At 35.1% G+C, this 19,316-nt stretch overlaps 1 long non-coding RNA gene across 2 annotated transcripts in view; it reads left to right on the top strand.

Moving 5' to 3' along the window:
* Positions 1-19,316, top strand: part of LOC146600057 (uncharacterized) — a 74,240-nt gene that overhangs the window by 21,732 nt on the left and 33,192 nt on the right. The window lies entirely within an intron of this gene.

Here is a 19,316-nt window from a genome sequence, read left to right as displayed (position 1 = left end):
GAGTTTTGACTATCTAAGGGAGAAGTAACAAATCTGAAGGATCAGAGAATGTTAGAAATGTTTAAACGTTTTCCTTTTTGAGTCACATCAAGCTATGTCAGGGTATTATTCCTAGAAAAATCATACTACAGTAAGATTTACTGGCAGAGTTCAGACTTTAAATTTGTTTTCTGACCTATGAGTAAGTCTGTGAGCCTTCATATTTCCAAGCTGTCAAATGTACCTTGTTCTTGAGTTGCCTCTCATTCAGGATGCAGTTGAAAGGCTTTGAAAGCTCTTATTTCTGAACTGTATGAAGTAGGACTCTGTCAATTTCAGTATCAGCAAAAGGTGCCTGAAAAACACCACTAAAACCCCACTAAATTAAATGTTACACTGAGGATCAGAAGGCATGGGTTTTAACATTTCCAGTGTTAGTGCAAGAAAGTCTATTCTTATTTTATTTATTTATTTACTTAAGAATGTAGACYGCTGGGGCAGAGGTTAATTCAAATAGTTTGCTTTATACTGTAAGTTGTGTGATCCTCATCTCAAGAGTTGCCATAAAGCTCACAATAATGTTAGTAATGTGTATAAAGTTTACAAAGTGACTTTGCAATATATATATATGTCAACAGAATTCTGATATATGCTGAGATAAAGCAAGCAACAAGGGGCTTGTAATCCTGGCTAGAGCCAATACAAGATCAGAATCAAGTAACTGTTTGCAGAACATCTTTATAGCATTTACCCTGTTCCTAATATGTAGACTTAGAGTGGTAAATACTTGAAAAGCTATGAGTGGATGACCACAGAATCAGAATAAAATATTCATCCTCAACTGCAGTACCACTAAAAATAAATAATGTGGTTTCAATAATCAGTTGCAACATACTGAATTGTTAAATCATGATAAATGTGTTTAGCTTGTTGGCATTTTTAATTAACATTCCACAATTGTATTATTAAATTCTTATTTGAAGTTTACATTCAAGTCAGTTTGAATTTATTTCTGTATGCTTTCCATAACTTTTCTCCCTTATTTGTAGCTGTCAGATCAGTAGGGCAGGCCCATATCCAAATAAGCTGGCTGTACTCCATGATGCCTTATAGCAAGATGTTTGTCAGTCTGATCATACCAGATTTGCAGCAGGCTTTTGGGAAAACAAACAGTGAGATTCTTGGTAGAGTCTAAGCTGTAGGTTTATCAGCAAAATTCTGCTGCAAGATCTAGGACTTAAAATTTCTAGTCTTGAAATGACAATTCACTGTAATCTCTTTTCTACTGTACAGAGGCTATTGTTAGAGTGTGCTTTGGACCTCATTATTTTTGAGTTTTTGTATCATCTTGTACAACTTTTTATACTTAAAATGTCTGTGGTTCTGATCCAAAAGCATATTAGTTGTTTATAGAGAGACTGTCCTCTGAATAGGAAGCTTATTTCTGTTCCAAGTAGTTCTTTGCTCTCATTGTTACTTGAGCAACTTCAGCAGCAATGATATTTGTTCTTACTTCTTCCTCGGATGGAGTATTATGCAATGGTGGAACATCTGTCTTTCTTAATATACATGATGCATATTTATGATAAAGGTAGGAATAAATCTACTTTAAGAGTAGAAGATACCTGGGGTTTGGAGAAGAAGGAGAGGTCAGAGTATAGTCCCATTGGAAATTCATTTTTTCACTATAGTATCTATTGCTAAGAAAGTTCTTTTTATGCAGAGGAGAGTTTTTCCTGTGTTACAGTGAGTCAGAGAAAAAAAATCTGTTGGCTGCTGTTTGTGTATTGAATTTAAGATTTCAGATCCTATATGCGTGGCTCATAGAGCARCTTCTTCATTAAGACTGAGACCCAGAATTTTGTTAGGAATTTATGAAGAGTAAAGGACAAATTTAATGTGATCTAAATAGTCAAAGCTGACTGCTTTACTTGTCACAGAAGATTCCAGACCCAATTTTTTACATTATGTGAATTTTTATATTTTTCCCCTTGTGGAGAACATTCCTGTGCATTTTTCTGTTGCAAACTCATATGATATGAATTGTATCACCAGATCATTACTAATCATTTATCTTCATCAAAGCTAATAAAATTTCTTTACTCTCAATTCTCCATGATTTAAACCAGAAATATGATAAAAGAAATAGGAAAAATTTTCAGTTTCTTACATTAACAGTCATGAAGCACTCTTGGTTCTTCATAATGAGGTAAAACTAGTGAATAGATCTTTTTGGTATTAAAAATGTGCCTGAGAATCTGCTAGAAACATTAGATATTCACTGTCAGTTTAAAAACTATCATCATGGTTGGGATGTAATGAAACTGAATCCACAGAGTTTGGAATATGCTGGTATGAATTTTTCTCTCCTTGTTYTTAACCTTTAGAGAACAGAATATGTGAGCCTTTTATTTCAGAACCAGCTGTATAAGCTTTTATCCCCCCCCCCCCCATCTTCCCTTCAGTCCTGCAAAAATCGGCCTGTTCTATCTCTTTATCTAAGCTCATGGATTTATTGGAAGCCTGAGGTCTGATACAGGATTGGGGAATCACGCTGTTAGTAACAGTGAATTCAAAATTCAAAATTCCAAAACCACTTGCATGTCATGGTTTCAAAATCCAACAGAATAAGTTAGCGAGCTGCTTTTTTGAAACTGAATAAAAAGGAGCAATGAAGAGAGAGAGAAAGAAAAATTCTAACCCCACAACTCTAACCCCTAAACTAGTCTGGTATTTGGTCTGTGCTTGTTGTCTCTGAACGGGTAGTCTGCTGTGCTTAGTGTGCAGCGTAGGCTTCCCTGAATGTCAGAAAGCAGAGCTGCATTTTAAATTAAATTGCCACACTAACAAAAATTATGCATTTACAGTATAAAAATATGTTTTTACTAGCACATGTTATGCAGGAATTTGCTTCTTTAATCAAAAAGCTGTTTTCATTTGTTGACAAATATGCTTGATTGGTCTTACATGCAACCAAACCCTCATTTCAACATACAGTGGCAAGCTCACATTATTACTGTTTACAGGTATGGCTTAGCCATTTAGTTTCCTTCAGTATCCTTACATGCTTAAGTAAATGTCCATGGGAAACTATGCAAAATAATGTTAGAAAAAATACTTTGTACTGTATTCCTTGTATCAGCCTTGCATAGGGAATGGAAGAAAAATSATTTTAATAAGCCACAGTGCCTTTGCACAATTCATAGCAGAGGGAAAATTAAGCAAAATAAGTTCATAGCTAGTCACTGTGATTGGAAAAAAATGAAATCCTTACAGTCTGTTTCATGAGCATAAAATTAAATTTATAATGAATGGTTCATAGTTGCTGTAGTTTCTATTCCCTTGCTGTTATGATGATAAAAATTATGACACATTTATAATTTATTTCATATTCAGGTCCCTTTGGCAGTATGTTCTGAATATTCATTTTCTGTATGGTAGTCTCTGTGATGTCTAAGCATTAAGAAATTTTATAGTCAGGGAAATAATAAAAAGAAATGGGAGATGGGGAAGGTGTTGGGAACAGGTTACATTATAATAGGAAATAGTGAACAGAGAAGGAATTAGTTAAATGGAAAGATATTAAAGATTGAATGGAAAGCAAATGAGAAGCCTGATTATAGAAAAAAAAATGTAGTCTGGCATGTGAGGTGTTTGGATGTTAGCATCAGGGCAACTTCTGCCGTATGAGGACAGTGAATGAATACCTCAGAAAAGATACAGATGAACAGGATCACTCTAAGGCTAATGCTAAGCCTATAATGCTAAGCCCAGGCACTATAATCCAACATGAAAAAAAAAAAAAAAAACTAATTACTCTTTACAGATAGCAAGAATCACAGGCCACAGACTCATGTAGTCTGGTGGGGACCRTGGGAGGTTGCCAGTTCAACCTCTGCCCACAGCAGGCGCAGTCTTAGGGACAAACCATCTCCCAGGACAGACCTGGCACCATTCTCTGGCCTGGCCCCATTGCCGGGCTGTCCTTGGGGGAAATGCTTCTCTCCATACCAAGCCCTCTTACTTCCCCAGCAGTACCCCACAGCTGCAGCTGCTCCCAGCCAGGTGCCTCAGCCCTGCAGCTGCACTGTTTCACCCCAGGCTCCYGCAACCACCACCCCCAGCGGGAAGGGCTGCTGGGGCTTCTGACCTGTTGGGGCTCGCCCTTTGCCTACCGCCATGGGCGCTGTCACTTCAGTGCCCTGGCACCACAGCACTGGCCCAGCCCAGCCAAGGCTGCACCCTTGTCCTCATCCTAAGGTTCTTGTTGGCGGATCTCTGCCAAGATCCCTGCAGACAGCAATCCTGCCCACCAGCGTATCAAACCAGCCTCCCCCTAGTTGGTGTCAACTGCAAACTTGATGAGCATGCCCTTGGTCCCCTCCTGCAGGCCACTGAGACAGATGTCAAAAAGTGTGGATCCAGGGACAGACCGTAGTGGGACCCTACATGTTGTAGCCTTCAGGCAGAGTATGGCCCTCTGAGCCTGGCCATCCAACCTTTTTTGCTTACCTTCTTGTCCAACCATCCAGGCACTATTGTCTTAAGTTGGATACAAGAATATTGTGGGAGATAGTATCAAAGTCTTACTAAAGTCAACATGAATAACATCCATTGTTCTCATTGTTCTTATCTCAAAACCAGTCATTTTATCCTTTACAAATGGCAATCAGGTGGGCCAGGCATGACTAACCCTTGGTCAAGCTGTGCTCTTGGTTCCCTTTCACCTTCTCCTCCTTCATGTGTCCAAAAATGTGCTCTAAGAGGACTCAGTGATTTTCCTGAGAACCAATGTGATGCTCACTGGCCTTTAGTTTTCTGGATCACCTTTATGGCCCCCCTTTTTTTTTGAAGATTAGTGTAATATTTTCTTTTTCTAGTCCATGAAGATTCCCTGATCCCCACAGCCTTTCAGATAATGGTGCTCTTCAACATAGGTCATGTATTTAGCATTAATTACAGTGATTTTCAGAACCTATCGACTCTTTTTTTTTTAAAAAAAGAGTTCTTCATTTACCTCAGAATGCAGATGCAGGTTAGCTCACTTGTACTTCCTACTGATAGCTCATCTTTTCAAGAAGTATTGAATCAAAGCCATTTTTTCACTCTCCATAACCTATTTCAGAGTGGCCAAATTGAGCAATAGTGACTTTTTGTGCAAAGTAGCCATTGCCTACCATGAGAGCAGCCCTTGTCAGTGGAAGAGATATATTTGGGTATGTGGTGCTGTACAAACACATTGTACACTTCCAATTGCAAGAGACTCATAGTTCCAGAAGAACACTAGAGGATGGTGAGAAACAGGAAATAATTTTGGAGATTATATATGTATGTGTATATATATATGTGTGTGTGTGTGTGTGTGTGTTATATATCTATAATATGTGTATATATATATCCCATATCAGACACTAGACTTTCTTTTTTCTTCCTTTTCTTTATTAAGTAGTGATGGTTTTGTTAATTTTTTTTGGCTTGGATTTACATCTAAAATTTATATGAATTATATTGCTAAAATTTCTACTTTTTTTATCTTGAGGTCTTAGAGGTCTCTGAGGTCTTTGACAGTAATTTTTCTACTGAAGATTTTAGTTTGTAGGTTATATGTCAGAGCACACTAAATTCCAATAAGTTATTTTATATAATTAATACAAAACATACTGGGCTACAGAGGATCTCAGATGTACAGAAATTAGCTGCACATACTGAAGCTCSTTACTGTGTTGAAGTTCAAGGATAAAGGATGCTGCTGCTTCTTAACAAGATGCATATCATTAGGGGAACTGTGCCATTGTTCCTGACTAGAAGTTCTAGGGCTAACATTTAAAGCACCTTTTCCCAATATAAAATTTAAAGTTAATGTGATAGTTATGGTATATATCGTTCTGTGTTCTACACGATAATCTACTATAGAGTTGTGAGTTAATAGCCTTCTGTTTAAGTAGATTAAGGTTATCATTTTTTTAATAAAAAAAGTTGGAGGTTGAAATAGAAACGTTTCTAGGCATCTTCTCAGCTATGCATGTTTTTTGAGATATATAGTATAAATAAATGCTTATATTATTCTTAGCCATTTTTTGATTTTTTGGTCTTTCGTATAGTTAATGTTGGTTATACTAAACTGACAAAGAGCAGAATAACTTTTACTATTTCCTAAACAGTTAAGCTAAAAGTGCATAACCATAGATATAAATAACATTTTTGTTGATGTCAAATATCTCAGTATAGATATAAACATATACATGGGCATAAATGTGTATGTTTCTAGACATAAATGTAACATAAAGATAGATATTATAATTACCTATCCTTAATTTGTGTTTTCAGATAAATTTTAAGTGTACTTATTTTTCAGCTACAGAAGAGATATTAATATTCAGTTTAAAATCACTAGTGCATCAGTGGAGCAAATTGAAAATTCCAAAGAAATTTTGAAAGCACATGCCTGTTACATTAAGCAATGAGTAGATAAGCTGAAACCTATCATTATAAATCACGTAGTATTCCAATTAAACAGTTTTTTAGATTATTATTTAAAAAGGGATGAAGATCTCAACGGCAAATGATGTTAGCTATTTCTAAAGATGGTCTGTTGGAATATATTTTGCCCTCATTAAATATATAAAATCAGAAGTGCAATCTTCTGCTTTTCTTTTTGTGGTAATTATTGCAGATACAGTTAAAAACCTTGTGAATCTTAGCTATTACTTTAGCTAAAAGACATTGCTTATGATAACAGGAAGTGCTTCTAATACTGTCTTTACTGAGGGCTACAGTAAAATACAGCATTGCCCATTGGCTGGTGAATATTACAGACTATGGTCAGGTTGACATCATTCCAGTTATAAAGTAAGTTGTCCTTGACTTTTACCACGAGAGTTCTGCAGAAAATAGAAGCTATCATATTCTTTTGTGAAATTCTGCATAAATATATGGTGAAGAATATATTACTCCTAATCATGAAGTGTTTGTTCAATAGAATTTCAATTACTCTCCTAGAAAACATCTCTGACTGTAGCTTATCTTTTTGTGTTTTAGTCATTTACGTTTTTGGTTATAAAAGTAGCTTTAGGCATATTCATCAATTACAAAACGAAAGTAAACTGAAAAGCTGAAGTTGAATCTCATGACGACATTGAATTTCAGTGACTCAGCCTCCGAAGTGCTTTCAGGAARTCAAAATCAGGTATGGAAGATAAACAGGATAATTGTGGCAGACATGTAATGGAAACAGTTTCCAAAGTCAAGGCCTTCCACTCAGTTGTTCACTATTTGATCTTGGCTTCTGGGAAGAAAGTGCAAAAAGATGATATAATTTCATATCTCAAGTGAATAAGGTCCTAAAATGAAGACAAATGATAAAAAGATGTGTGTGGAAGAGAAAGTAGCAACTATGAGAGTCTGTTGATTGCAAGGTTGTCCATTATGTGTACTGGGACTAAGGAGTGAGAAAGTGGACTGATACATTGAAAGTCTGCAATCATTAGCATGAGGAAGAATTAAAAAATAATTATCCTCCCTCACTCCTCTAAATGTTTCATAAGTAGTAGTTCTGAGATTTGAGTAGTTCTGAGATTGCATTGCTGAGAGAAAACTGCAAAGACTACTTCAGGATCTTTATTTGTTCTATCTTTGTGAATCATTTTCTATGAAAAAGTGGATTTGTGAATGTATTTTTACTAGCTCTGCTCTTTTTCATGCTGTTGTCAAATTGTTCAATGAGAAATGAAAGAAATTTGCATAAAGTTRGTGGGGTTAAGAGCCATGTTAATATTCCAAACTGAAGGGAAAAAAATCACTGTACTGAAAAAATCATGCAATTCTGAAAACCAGCAGGTAAAAAAACAATGTCTTCTTATGACCTGTCCTATTGCTTCCATTCCCAGAATTACCAAAGAAAATGAAATAATCTTTTGTCACGTGAAAAATAGTTCTTAAGTACAATAAATACAGACAGGAATGGTCACCTCTAGAATTTTTGTATCGATATTAGCAAGGAACCTTTTGAAATAAAATAAACAGTAAAGAAAAATGAGAGTTTTATCATCAGCTAACTCCCTGTCAATCATTTGTCTCTTTATTTTGCTCCAGATCTTACATTCTTCTTAAAAATCTTACATGATTTTATCATTTTTTTTTCTCCTTACTGATACACTTGCTCTTACTCAGTCTGCTCTTTCTTTCTTTTCTTAAGAAATGGCCTAATTATGAAGTGTGTAAGTGGCACTTAAATAAAGTAGAATCTGAATTGACAAAGTCTTCATGGTTTCTTCATAATTCTAAAATAATTTTTATGTAAATTTTATTTCCTACCCTAACTGCCAATCCTACAGTTCATCTCTCAAAGCTCTGCATAGGACCCAAGTCAAATTAAAGCTATTTGAATATTACCTTTGCTAAAGCTTCTAGGCCAGAAGTAATTTTCACTTACAATTGTGCTATTTCCAAATGTAATACATAATGGACAAAGGGGAAGGACAAATGGAAGTATATATCTGGCAGGCCTCCCTGGTCTCCTGGTTGCAGGAAATGTCGTCCTGTAGTTCTGTATGGAGACCTTTCAAGATTCATCCAAATTTTCTTTTCCTCGCTACTCTTAGCGAAATGTTATTTCAAATCCTCATTGCTTTGATGTTTAGAAGTATTACTTTAAGCTAAACTTATCTCCGTGAATTTTATACCTATTTGTTTTCATATCAGCATTGTGCTTTGTGATAAGCATCTCTTAGTCTTACATAACCTCTGCTGGACAGAAACTTCATCTTCCATCATCCTTTTTTTTTTTTTTTTTTTTTTTTAGGAACTATTTGAAGCCAAAATCTTAATTTAATTTTGTAAGGCAGTTTTTCATCTTCCCTCCACAATCTTGTCACCCCTTTCTGCATCAATTTCAGTTTGATTAATCCTGTTTCTGAGTGGCTAGAGATTTATATCAGTATTTCCAAATAAAATATCTTTAATATTTCTTTATAGAATTGTATGGAAGTGTTGGACTAATACCATCTATGATTCCATTTGCAATACCTGACRGTTTTCTTCTAACTGATGCATGTATCCCAATTTCCCCCGTTCAGTCACTGCAGACTCACTGACTGTCAGTTCCCAGCAAAAAATAATCACTGCTCAATAAAACAACTGCATACTACTTCATTTCACCCTGCTCAGTTTCTTTGGTTCTTAAGATTACTTTGATTTTCAGCATCATGCTATCAGTAGATGTAATTAAAACACTTTTAATTTTCTTAACAAGATGATTAGTAGAAACACTGAATTAGGTTGGTAAGCTCCACTAGGGATCTTCCCCTCATCTGAGAACCCCTCTTTTGTCATTAAGCATTCCTGACATACTTTCGTTGATTGAATTCTTGTACAAATCTTTACCTTCTCCATTTTTAATATTTTGCAGTATGAACACTGTATCAATTTCTTTTGGTATGTATTGCTTTTAGCCTATTTTATGTTTACTTGCCTGGCTTTAGTGGCTTTAAAGGTGGTTCTGAACTCTCAATATATTACCATTTCAGCTGAACAGTTTTGTCCTTGTTTAGATTACCCTCTCTTTCACCTTCTTACCACTTGTTTAAGCAAGAGTAACTGATTTGTAGTATTTCAACCACAGTGATATCTTCCATTTTTAAATATACTTTTTAAAAGCATGTGATGTTCAGGGGTGGAGAGGTTTGTGCCTCGTTACTTAAGTGTCTTAAACTGCTGACTTCTTCCTTCCATGATTGCTTTGATTTCCATGTGACCATTCCTGTCTGCTATTCTTCCTTTGTCTATATGTTCAATTTCACCCTTTTTTAAGAGAGAAAAATCTTAATTTAATTTCTTGGCTGTATACAAATATTCTTTTTTTTCTGAAGCCTCTCTTCACTGCAGAACTGTCCTATTTTTTCTTGTCTTGTCTATTTTATTGTATTTATTTACACTGCTGTATTTACCTGTTATAGGCTGAAGAACCTCTTTAAATTTCCTTTGCAAAGTCTAATGGGAAGGACGCAATAGGGTATTTCTACAGAAGCCTATTTTTTATTACAAGTTCTATCATTTCTGTTCTAAATTGCCAGATTTAAAATAGCACTTCCTCTTACAGGGTTAGTGATTCGTTGGTAAAGAATTCTTTCAGCTGCTGCATCCAGAAATCTTCGTATTGTTAATTAGTATCCATATCTGGAAAGGTAGTCTCCCATAGTGACACAATTCTTACTAATATTAGTCCCTCTGGTAGGGTTACAGAGCTGTATATCCAAAACCAAGCCTGTAATATTCTCCAGGAAAACCTTTTGCTATCGCTATATGAGAGCATTTTGACCTGAGTGAGTCATTTTTTAAGCCACTGTGTCCYTTCTTAACTATTTACAGGCTATCATGTCCAAGTGACTTTACAAGTGAATAACTGTAACCAATTTGAACAAATTTTAACAGAAAGACATAGTCCAGGATAGGATTTGTTGATGATAGTCACCTGATGGTAGGAGAAGACAATTGGATATCATTGCCCTACAGTATCAATGTATGTCTTTGTGTTTGTTCTTCTCTTTGCTGCACGGTGAATACTTTTTGACAGCTATATTCTAGTCATGGTTGCAGTTTCCCTGGGTGTCTTCCCTTCACCCTAAAATGTCTGTTTTTCTTGCATATCGTAAATTCTATCCCCTTTATTGTGCTGCTTGCACACGAATATGTTCCTGTTGTTTCCTGCTTACACGTCAAGGCTGCAGTCTTATCTGATTCTGTGACTCCTGTTACAATATCTAATGATATACAATATTCTATCAATAGACTTTTATTCCGTGTTATTCTTGTTTTCTGGACATTTTTTCCCCTATTATTACATTGTCACTTTCTTATTTCTTTCATCCTCCTCTCTACTGTAGCCAGCTGAGTGGCATGTGGGTCAAATATTCCACATCCTTGTAGCCCTTATCCTTAGAGGTGTCACCTGTTGCCTTGTGATCAGGACTAAAATAGTGAGAATAATACCATATATCAGACCAACACAGTGATTCTATCTATTTGCTGGAAATGCTTGGCTTAACAGAAGCTACAAGAAACAGAAAGCAGGAAAAGATTAAAGGGAAATATTCAAACTTCTGAAGTCATATTGCAAATACAAGATTTTGCTGATTCAGTGCTGAGTAACTATGGTTGTCCCCATTTGCCATCTTTGGGATAAACAATGCAATAAAAACAACCTAGTTCAGGCTGTTTACTGAATTTACCTCACAATTCTAGTAATTTGTGAAGTGATCTGATGATACAGAAGAGAGTGAACAGCACAACATTTATTGGTTCAGATGCATCATTTCTTAAGTAACCTCTTGATTAGCTGTATCTGTTTTAGATGGTGATCATTAGGTTTTTTCAGAAGACAAAAAGCATATGTCATGGTCAAAGAGTAGAATTTCTGTTGTCTGAGAACATTTCCATTACAACTTTATCCATAGTATTTGCATTATTCTTACTGAGTAGAACTTAATACATAAAATGATGGACTGTATCCACCACTACAGATTTAATGGAAAAAAAAAAAAGAGTTTGGGGGTTGGAAAGTTGAGATTGAAAGACATTTTAAATGAATCTTTAAAAGAAATGAAAATGGTAACTTTTTCAAACTTTCAAAACTAAAAAATTACATGTCCATTTAACATTGTAAGTTAAATGTCCATGATATGTTATTAATACTTGTTTCAACTGTAATTTTATTTTCTGCATTTTTTGAATTTTGTATAAAAACTATGTAATTGTGGATATAGCCTCTTTGAAGAAGTCTGATGCCCAGATACTAGGCTTACTGCCTGCTGGTTGCATCTGTRTATTCAGCAGGAGCCACAAGGGAGAATCTCACAGCAGGAATCTTTTTTCTTTTCTCCATTCTTGAGAGATGCAGTGTCATAGCTGACTGTGTGAAATGATATATGATATGAATTGCCCTCTGTGCTGCAGAGGAGATGAGTGCTTTAGAGACATAACTGGTTCATAATGGAGATTAATGAAGATAGATGCAGTAGAAAAGACTGCTGTTGAATAAAAGTATTTTTAAAATGTGCTATCAAACTGAGAAATGAATAGTCTTAATGTTAAAGAGAAAAATAAGGGGAGAAAAAATCTAGCAATGCTGAGAAGCAGCATTATCTTAATGCTACCTTAAGGGATGATACTTTTAAAGTGCTTGTGATCATGAAATTATGGATATTGGACAGGGAGATGGTACATTAGATCATCTTATCACTCCCATTTCCATAGCAGGAAATTAAATTCTTGAGTGCTTTATTCAGCATACTGTCAATGTTTTGCCCAGCCTAGTTTTAAATGGCTTAAGCAATGGAGAGGGGAAATTCCTTGATATTTTTCTGGCTTTAACTGGCTATCTTATATGTAACGTAAGCACAAATGATGGAAGGTGGTCATTGCCCTGAAGGAATACCCGGATAAGAAGCAATGAGCATTCTGTAAATGTGCCTAATGATTAAGCTAGTGATAAGGGACTGTAAACATGTTAATGCGCGAAATTAAATCCTTTGGTAATGAATTTAAAAGCCAGTAGAGAATGCTAACACATTTCCAAACTCCAGTTCAGAAGGCAGCCYGGATAAAGAAATCCTGGTGGAAATCCTACAGTCTAGAGAAAAAGTACATGATCTTTTCATGTACTTTTCATGTGTCTTCACAGTGCAGAAATAAGAATAATTCATTGCCCTTCTGTAAACAAATTTCAGAAAGAGGACTTCATAGACCCATCTACTTTTATGGACTAAAATAATCGCAGAATGAATGAAGAGAAAGGAGACATTCATTCTATAGGTATTATATATCATTTACTATGGAAGCAATGCATCAAAAACAGTAGCAACATTTTCCTTTGTGCCCTGTTCCATTCTCCACAAAGGTGAAAAAAGCAGTCTCCCTCACACAAACTCTTTCCCGATACTGAAATTCCTATTTTCATAGGCTGAGAGAACAGTGATTTCAGTAAAGTCAGCTGGCAGTATTTTCTCTAGCACAAATATCTGAGCCATCCTGCTATAGTGTGGCCCTTAGAATAGCTTTTCAAGAAGAATTGCTTGAAAATACAAGAGAATGGGTCTATCTGGATGGAGATCTAGAGATTCCTTTAGTTCAGCAAACAAGAGTAGCATGACACGCTACTTGCACAATTTAAATTATCTCTAACTTTATAATTCTTGAAAAAATGTCTTTGGAGCCATTAAATGTGCCTGGAAGTTGTCCACTTGTCTGGTGTAAAATCAGGGCTATACTGGAATAGAACCATGACATTATATGCAGCCAGGGTATTTTACATGTTTATTTATTTATATCTACATTTAGATTATTTATTTTAAATTTTTCTCTGCAATAAAGAAGCAAACAGATGTCATTCTTCCCTCTGCATTTGCTTTTGCAGTCTATTTTGAGGGAGAACTGTTGGACAGGCTGAATTATGCTTGATTCGTACGTGACATCCATCACTATCTGGTGTGAAATGTCTCAAACATTTATGTATATAAATGTGGAGAAGAAAGCAATTAATTCAACATAAAGCATACACAGTTGGCTGTTATCCAAAAGTATCATCATTTCCCATGACTGAGCCTAGCTACCAGCTTTCATCCCAAATAGTTCACTGCTGTTTCACCTAGAGTTGATTGAACCTCTCTCTCCCACCATCCCAATATTTTTTCAAGAAATATCTTCCTTACTTATTTTCAGTTATGACATTGAAAAAACACTTTTCTAGGCTTTGGATGACATTGAGAAGTAGCATCWCCCCCATATTCACCTTAGTCACCATTCTGAACTTATAATTATTTCTCCTTAGCTGTTTTGAGTATTACTATCTTTCTCATATATTTGTCTAAAAATTCTAGTTGATTTAGCTTTATGTAATCAGCTTGAATCTACATAGTAAACAGAGATAGGCCAAATATTATCTTTGTTTTCCAAAGACGTGTTACACCAAATTTTTTAATAGTAAAATTACATTGGATTGCGACAGCTATTGGTGTCGTGATATGTAGAAGCAGAATTTGATAACTTTAGTTTTGTGCTTAGAGATAGTATRAAAATGTGATACTGTAAACCATTGAAGAACTTCAGCTTTGCAGCATGTGGAAGATGTCTGGCTTTAAATGAATGTCATTAAACAAATTACATGAATAATTTTTTCCAGGTATCTCCTTCAGTGGAATTTAATAAACAATATATAAAGAAAAAGGAATCATGCTTTTGGATGAAATGAATTTAAAGCTCTGGGTGAGCATAGAGAGRATTTCATAGGTTTTTGAGGGGTATTTCCTGAAGTATTGCCTCCATTTTTTGATTTATCATATTAATGTGCTTTATTAAAGATGATAGACTAAATTGATGCCTGATGCAGCTCTGCTGACACCAGCTGAAGTTACAGCAGTAGTTTAGATTTTATTTCTTATAAATCTTCTAAATTTATTAAGTCTAAGTTTTATGCATTTAGTTATTTTGCTGGGTACCTATGTTTATGCATCTCTGGGATTCCCTTTTTCTTAAAAAAAAAACAAGTCAAAATAAAACAAATACCTTTAACAGAGAAACATTTCCTTTGAATACATCTGAATTTATCTACATTCATGAACATCCTATTTCCCTGTTCTATCAGATCAAATACTAATTTTATCACCAAAACCCATTACATGGCTATTACAATGTGAAACTGGTAAGGTTGGTCCTTGTATGTGGAAAACAGAGGTGTATACATCCACAGGTGATTGGGAAGTGAGGATAATTCAGAGTTGTTTAGAACCACATCCTTTTCTTGTTTGATTTGAGTTTGTTCTTCCATCAAGATACATGAGGTCAAATTCTTAAGGTTTTTTTCCCAGGTTTCCCAGACTGTAATATTCAGGGCATCCTTAGTACTGCTTGCTCAGTTTCAAGGAAATTTCTGTCCCTCACATAAATGTTCTAGATTGACAGTTATTTCTCAGATAGCTCTAGCACCAAGTAACTTCAGAATTTTCCTGTTCTTTAATTATTTATTCTTTTGGTCTTTTCTCCTTTCTATTTTTTCTGGATAATGTGAGTTTTGCGAACTCTGGAGGGTATTGTCTTCTTCCTCATTTCACTTCTTKTTTTTAATGACACTGATCTGATTTTGAGTTTGACAAGTTCTCTTGTATTTTTTGCTTTTTTTTCATTTTTAGAATCTTGATGTTTCCTTTGTCCCATGTATATAGTACAGAATATTTGCTCTAACACTTTCGTAAATGTTGCTGTAGACATTACCTGGAATGCATCCACAAATATGTACTCATATTAACCTACATAATAATGAAAACATATCTTTTATCATTTTGGKTGGAAGAAAATGTCTTATTTACAAATAAATAACTGAAAAATTCCAAATAACCTGTCAAGTTTTCTGACAAGTTGACAGAAACCTTTATTACTGCATTAAATTATATGGTTAAGTAATAAAATGGCTTGCGAAGAATACTCTCAGGAACTTTGCAAGTTTGGTATGTTTTATATTTTTAATTTTATACCACTATAAATAATTTGTAAATTGTTTTGGAGAAGGTCATATCTAGTTGATGGTAGTACTTAAAATGTAACTGTTCAAATAGATAATGATTTATTGTAGGACGTGGTTTGAAGTCCAACTATAAGTGAAAAGAATCTAAGAATACTTTAAGCACCAGATGCTATGCTTAATATTTTCTTGTTTTATACTCAAGTCCTACTAAAAAATTGTCAGTTTGCATGACAACTGGTTGTTTGATGTAACTCTTTCTGTTATTGCTGTGTTTGAGCTAAATTCTCCTCCTCGTTCTTCACCAAAGTCTACGCTTATGATGGGGATATTCTGCAGACACAAGGGCCAGGATTACTTTCTGCACAAATAATGAAGCAGTATGATATATTGCAGCAGTTGAGCCACTTTGTCTGTTACTGTAACCTTAAGGATGCAATAGTTCCTTTTGGTGGGGCACCATTGCCTTTGGCCTTGGGCACACATGGGTTCCCTGGTTTTCCTAGCACCCGTGCCTGTATCAGCCACTGGTCCAGCTGTTGAAAGGAGTTGTTGTGACAGAGAAAAATTAAAACCCAGTTACTCTTCATCTTCCAGCTTAACAAAATCTGAACTATTTTTTCGTGATAGCTGGCTACTACTGAAAGACAGTGGGTGGTGCAGGCTGTTTGACTTATTTTGAAAGTTACTTTCTGAAACTTTTTTTTTTTTTTTTTTCCCCGTAAGTGTTGACCTGGGCTTCTAAACATGGTAAAACAAGTGTACATTTTTGAGACTACAAATCTGTTTCCTAGTGGGTGTGTCTGTTGCATGGCAAGAAATTTCTCTAAAATAAACAACCTGACAATATGTTTCTAGTAAGTAAAAATTATGATATCAATTTGAAAAGGGAACTTTCTATCTTCTTAGATTACCTAATTAAAGATGTACTTCTAAGACAAGATTGAACAATTTATAGTGGCTATTCCTAATTATCTTTAAGCTTATCTAATTCTCTAATGATTTTTGATGTGTCATATCACTATTATGTCATACCTCAACCCCAACTCTTTAAAATGTCTCCTTTAAATTTCTGTAAATATTTGTGTTGGCCTCAGGTGCTTATGATATTGTCTCCAGAGCCCACCCAAGAAGAAAAGACAGTCTGTTTTGACTTTTTCTGATGGGCAGGAATTAAATATAGTCATGAAGAAGAAACTTTTGAACACCTTTGTTATAAAGGTTTATAAATAAGGAAAAAAAACAAAATGATTAGAATGACTGGTGAAAGGAAAGAAGTGTTTTGTGTTTTCTGTGAAATCATACTTTGATTAATGACTTTAATAATCTTCTTCTTAGAATTTAATAACTCTTTCTAGGTTTGAAAAAAATCAGGAAGTAGCTTAATATGACTTGGATATGAGAAAGATCAGAATGCACTGATGCATTCAAGCCCTGATGTTTCTTTATGCTTAGCCCTCAGTTATTAATTTCATAATTTGCAACCAAGGGAATAGAAATTGATCCTAGTATCTGAAATATTTTCACTTCATTGCTGAATTGGATGCTTGGGCTAAGGCCAGCTCTGATAGACACTACATCAGCTGATAGACGCATGTCAAGGATAGCTCACAGTTTCAAGTGAAGAAATCAGAGCTGACAGTTTGGCAAAGCTTTATACTTGTTTGAGGACTTTGTATAAGTTATGTGGTAAAATAGTGAATTTTTCATTATATTTGGCCCTCTTTTCCTATAATGACATAAGCTAAACTTAAAGTAGCTTGCCTATGTTCATGTATTCAATATTCATGGTGTAAGACTGGTTAAATTCATCTTCCTGTTTACTCTAAGAAAAACAATCTTCTACAAATTAAACAATTCAACACCTTTTGATGTTGTTTGTTTATCTACAAAGCTCATAGGCCCATTAATGGTGGGAGATTAGGGAAAGTTATGCACAAGCAACGGCATTTCCCATACATCTTATTTGTAACTACTACAGCCGTTAGTTTTGCATGAAAAACTCTTTCAAATGGGTTCAGTTTTTTTCTATATGTGAATTTTCTCTCGTGAATTTCAAATCAGGTGACAATTCCAGGCTTTTAAGAAAGTTTTGCTTAGTTTCGTGAGCTAAATGTGGCTCTGTGCTGAGCTGCCTGTAAACTTCCTGTAAAACACTGTAGCAGATCCTCAGGTTTAAGTGACAGTTACTTGTGTTATTTTGGATTGCCATAGGTTAAGTAAAAGCTTCTTTTCGTCTCCCTTTCAAGCCAATCACAAGTAATTACTAATGTATTTTCTCCAAAAGGTCTGCCAGCTTGGCTTATTCAGTAGTGGCAATAGCAGTAGCATAGGCAAGAGTAGCAAAAAGTCTTTTAACTCGATTTCAGGCCCAAAATGTGCCCCAAAATGCATCTCTTATTGCTCTCTCTTTCTACCTTGGTTAATATACAGGACAGATTTTTCATGTTTAGAAACAGAGTTCATGGTGTTCAACATTTCTTACAGAAGCTTTTTTATGTAGGCTTGTCTTCCACTCCACTGTGTTATGTGGAGTGGTAGAATCTAGTACCAAATTCTTCTGTCTCACATCTCATGAAATTTTCTTCTATCAGTTCCCCCCGCCCCCCCGCTTCCAGGTATTTCAGGGAAAATGAAGTCATCTGGCTTTGACAGTGTATGGTCTGCGAAGCAGCCTTTTCTTCCAAGTCATTGTACACTGCCCAGTACAATAAACCGGAATGAAATCTGAGAAGGAATGGGAAAAAATGAAAAAACAACAACATGAAACKGGTTTCACAGCACACTAACTCTCATGTTTTTTTCAGCCTTAATCTTTTAAGGCTTGTTTTTTTACATTGCTCGTGAAATGCAACTGCCCTTATTGCAAGTAAATCTAGCCTTTTTCTTTCTTTCCCTCTTTTTCCCAAACCACAGGTGTAGGAACGCTTGATCACAGCATAGCTGTGCTCCCTTTCTACATTATAAGGTCACTGACTTCTGAAGTTTCACTGGTGATTGAATGATGTGTTAAGAGCAAAGAAAGCTCTGATAATTATGCAGCCTTCTATAGTCCTTTCTGTTTAAGTGCGTATAGGATCTTTCACACTGATCATGATTACAGAATGCCTTCTAATGGGGTGTTTACTTCACATATTCAGTCAGAGTTGGCTTTAAGTGTCCTAAAACAATTCCCAATTCCCAATTTTCTAAAGTTGGAAAGCACTTTTACATATTAGTTATCCTTAAAAGGATAATTAATAATAAGGGCTTCCAACAAAGGGGCAGTATTTTGATAGTTAACCAAAAATAAAGATATCAAGTGCTTATAAAAACAACAAACTACATACCCAAAAGTTAGTGAGAAAGGCTCTCACCAAAATGTAAAGACTGCAAATCCATTTGGCAAATCAGTGTTCTTGGCTCTGGTAACCTCCTCTATGGCTAAAATCTCTACATGTATCTTACTTTGAAAATCTTTTTATATTTAATCCTACCATTTAGGAATACTGAGGATTTTTTAATAAATCATCCTAACTTCTTAATTAGAACATACCTACTCTTCTATTAGCTGTAGTGTATTTGGTATTTCCATTTACTCTTATGTATACTTTACCTGAAGGACAGAAATGTCAGCTTTTAAAAAAACATGTTATACTAAAACTAAATAATAGGTAAAAGAGCTTACAGCTTGCAGGATGTGGAAAAAAATTTAAACTAATTGGTCAGATAAAATGGCTGTCCTATGAAAAGTTGAACTTTGATTCAAAACTTGAAAACAAATTGAGACATAATTAAAATTAATGTACTGTTGTGCGGTGAAAACTCTGACTGTCATTTTCCTATTTTA

This window comes from Rhea americana, unplaced genomic scaffold (genome assembly GCF_003343005.1).
Source record: "Rhea americana isolate MKP2758 unplaced genomic scaffold, rheAme1 scaffold_129, whole genome shotgun sequence".
Classification (NCBI taxonomy): Eukaryota; Metazoa; Chordata; class Aves; order Rheiformes; family Rheidae; genus Rhea; species Rhea americana.
Note: the sequence above shows the minus strand (reverse complement) of the source record. Positions and strands in the feature narration are given on the sequence as shown.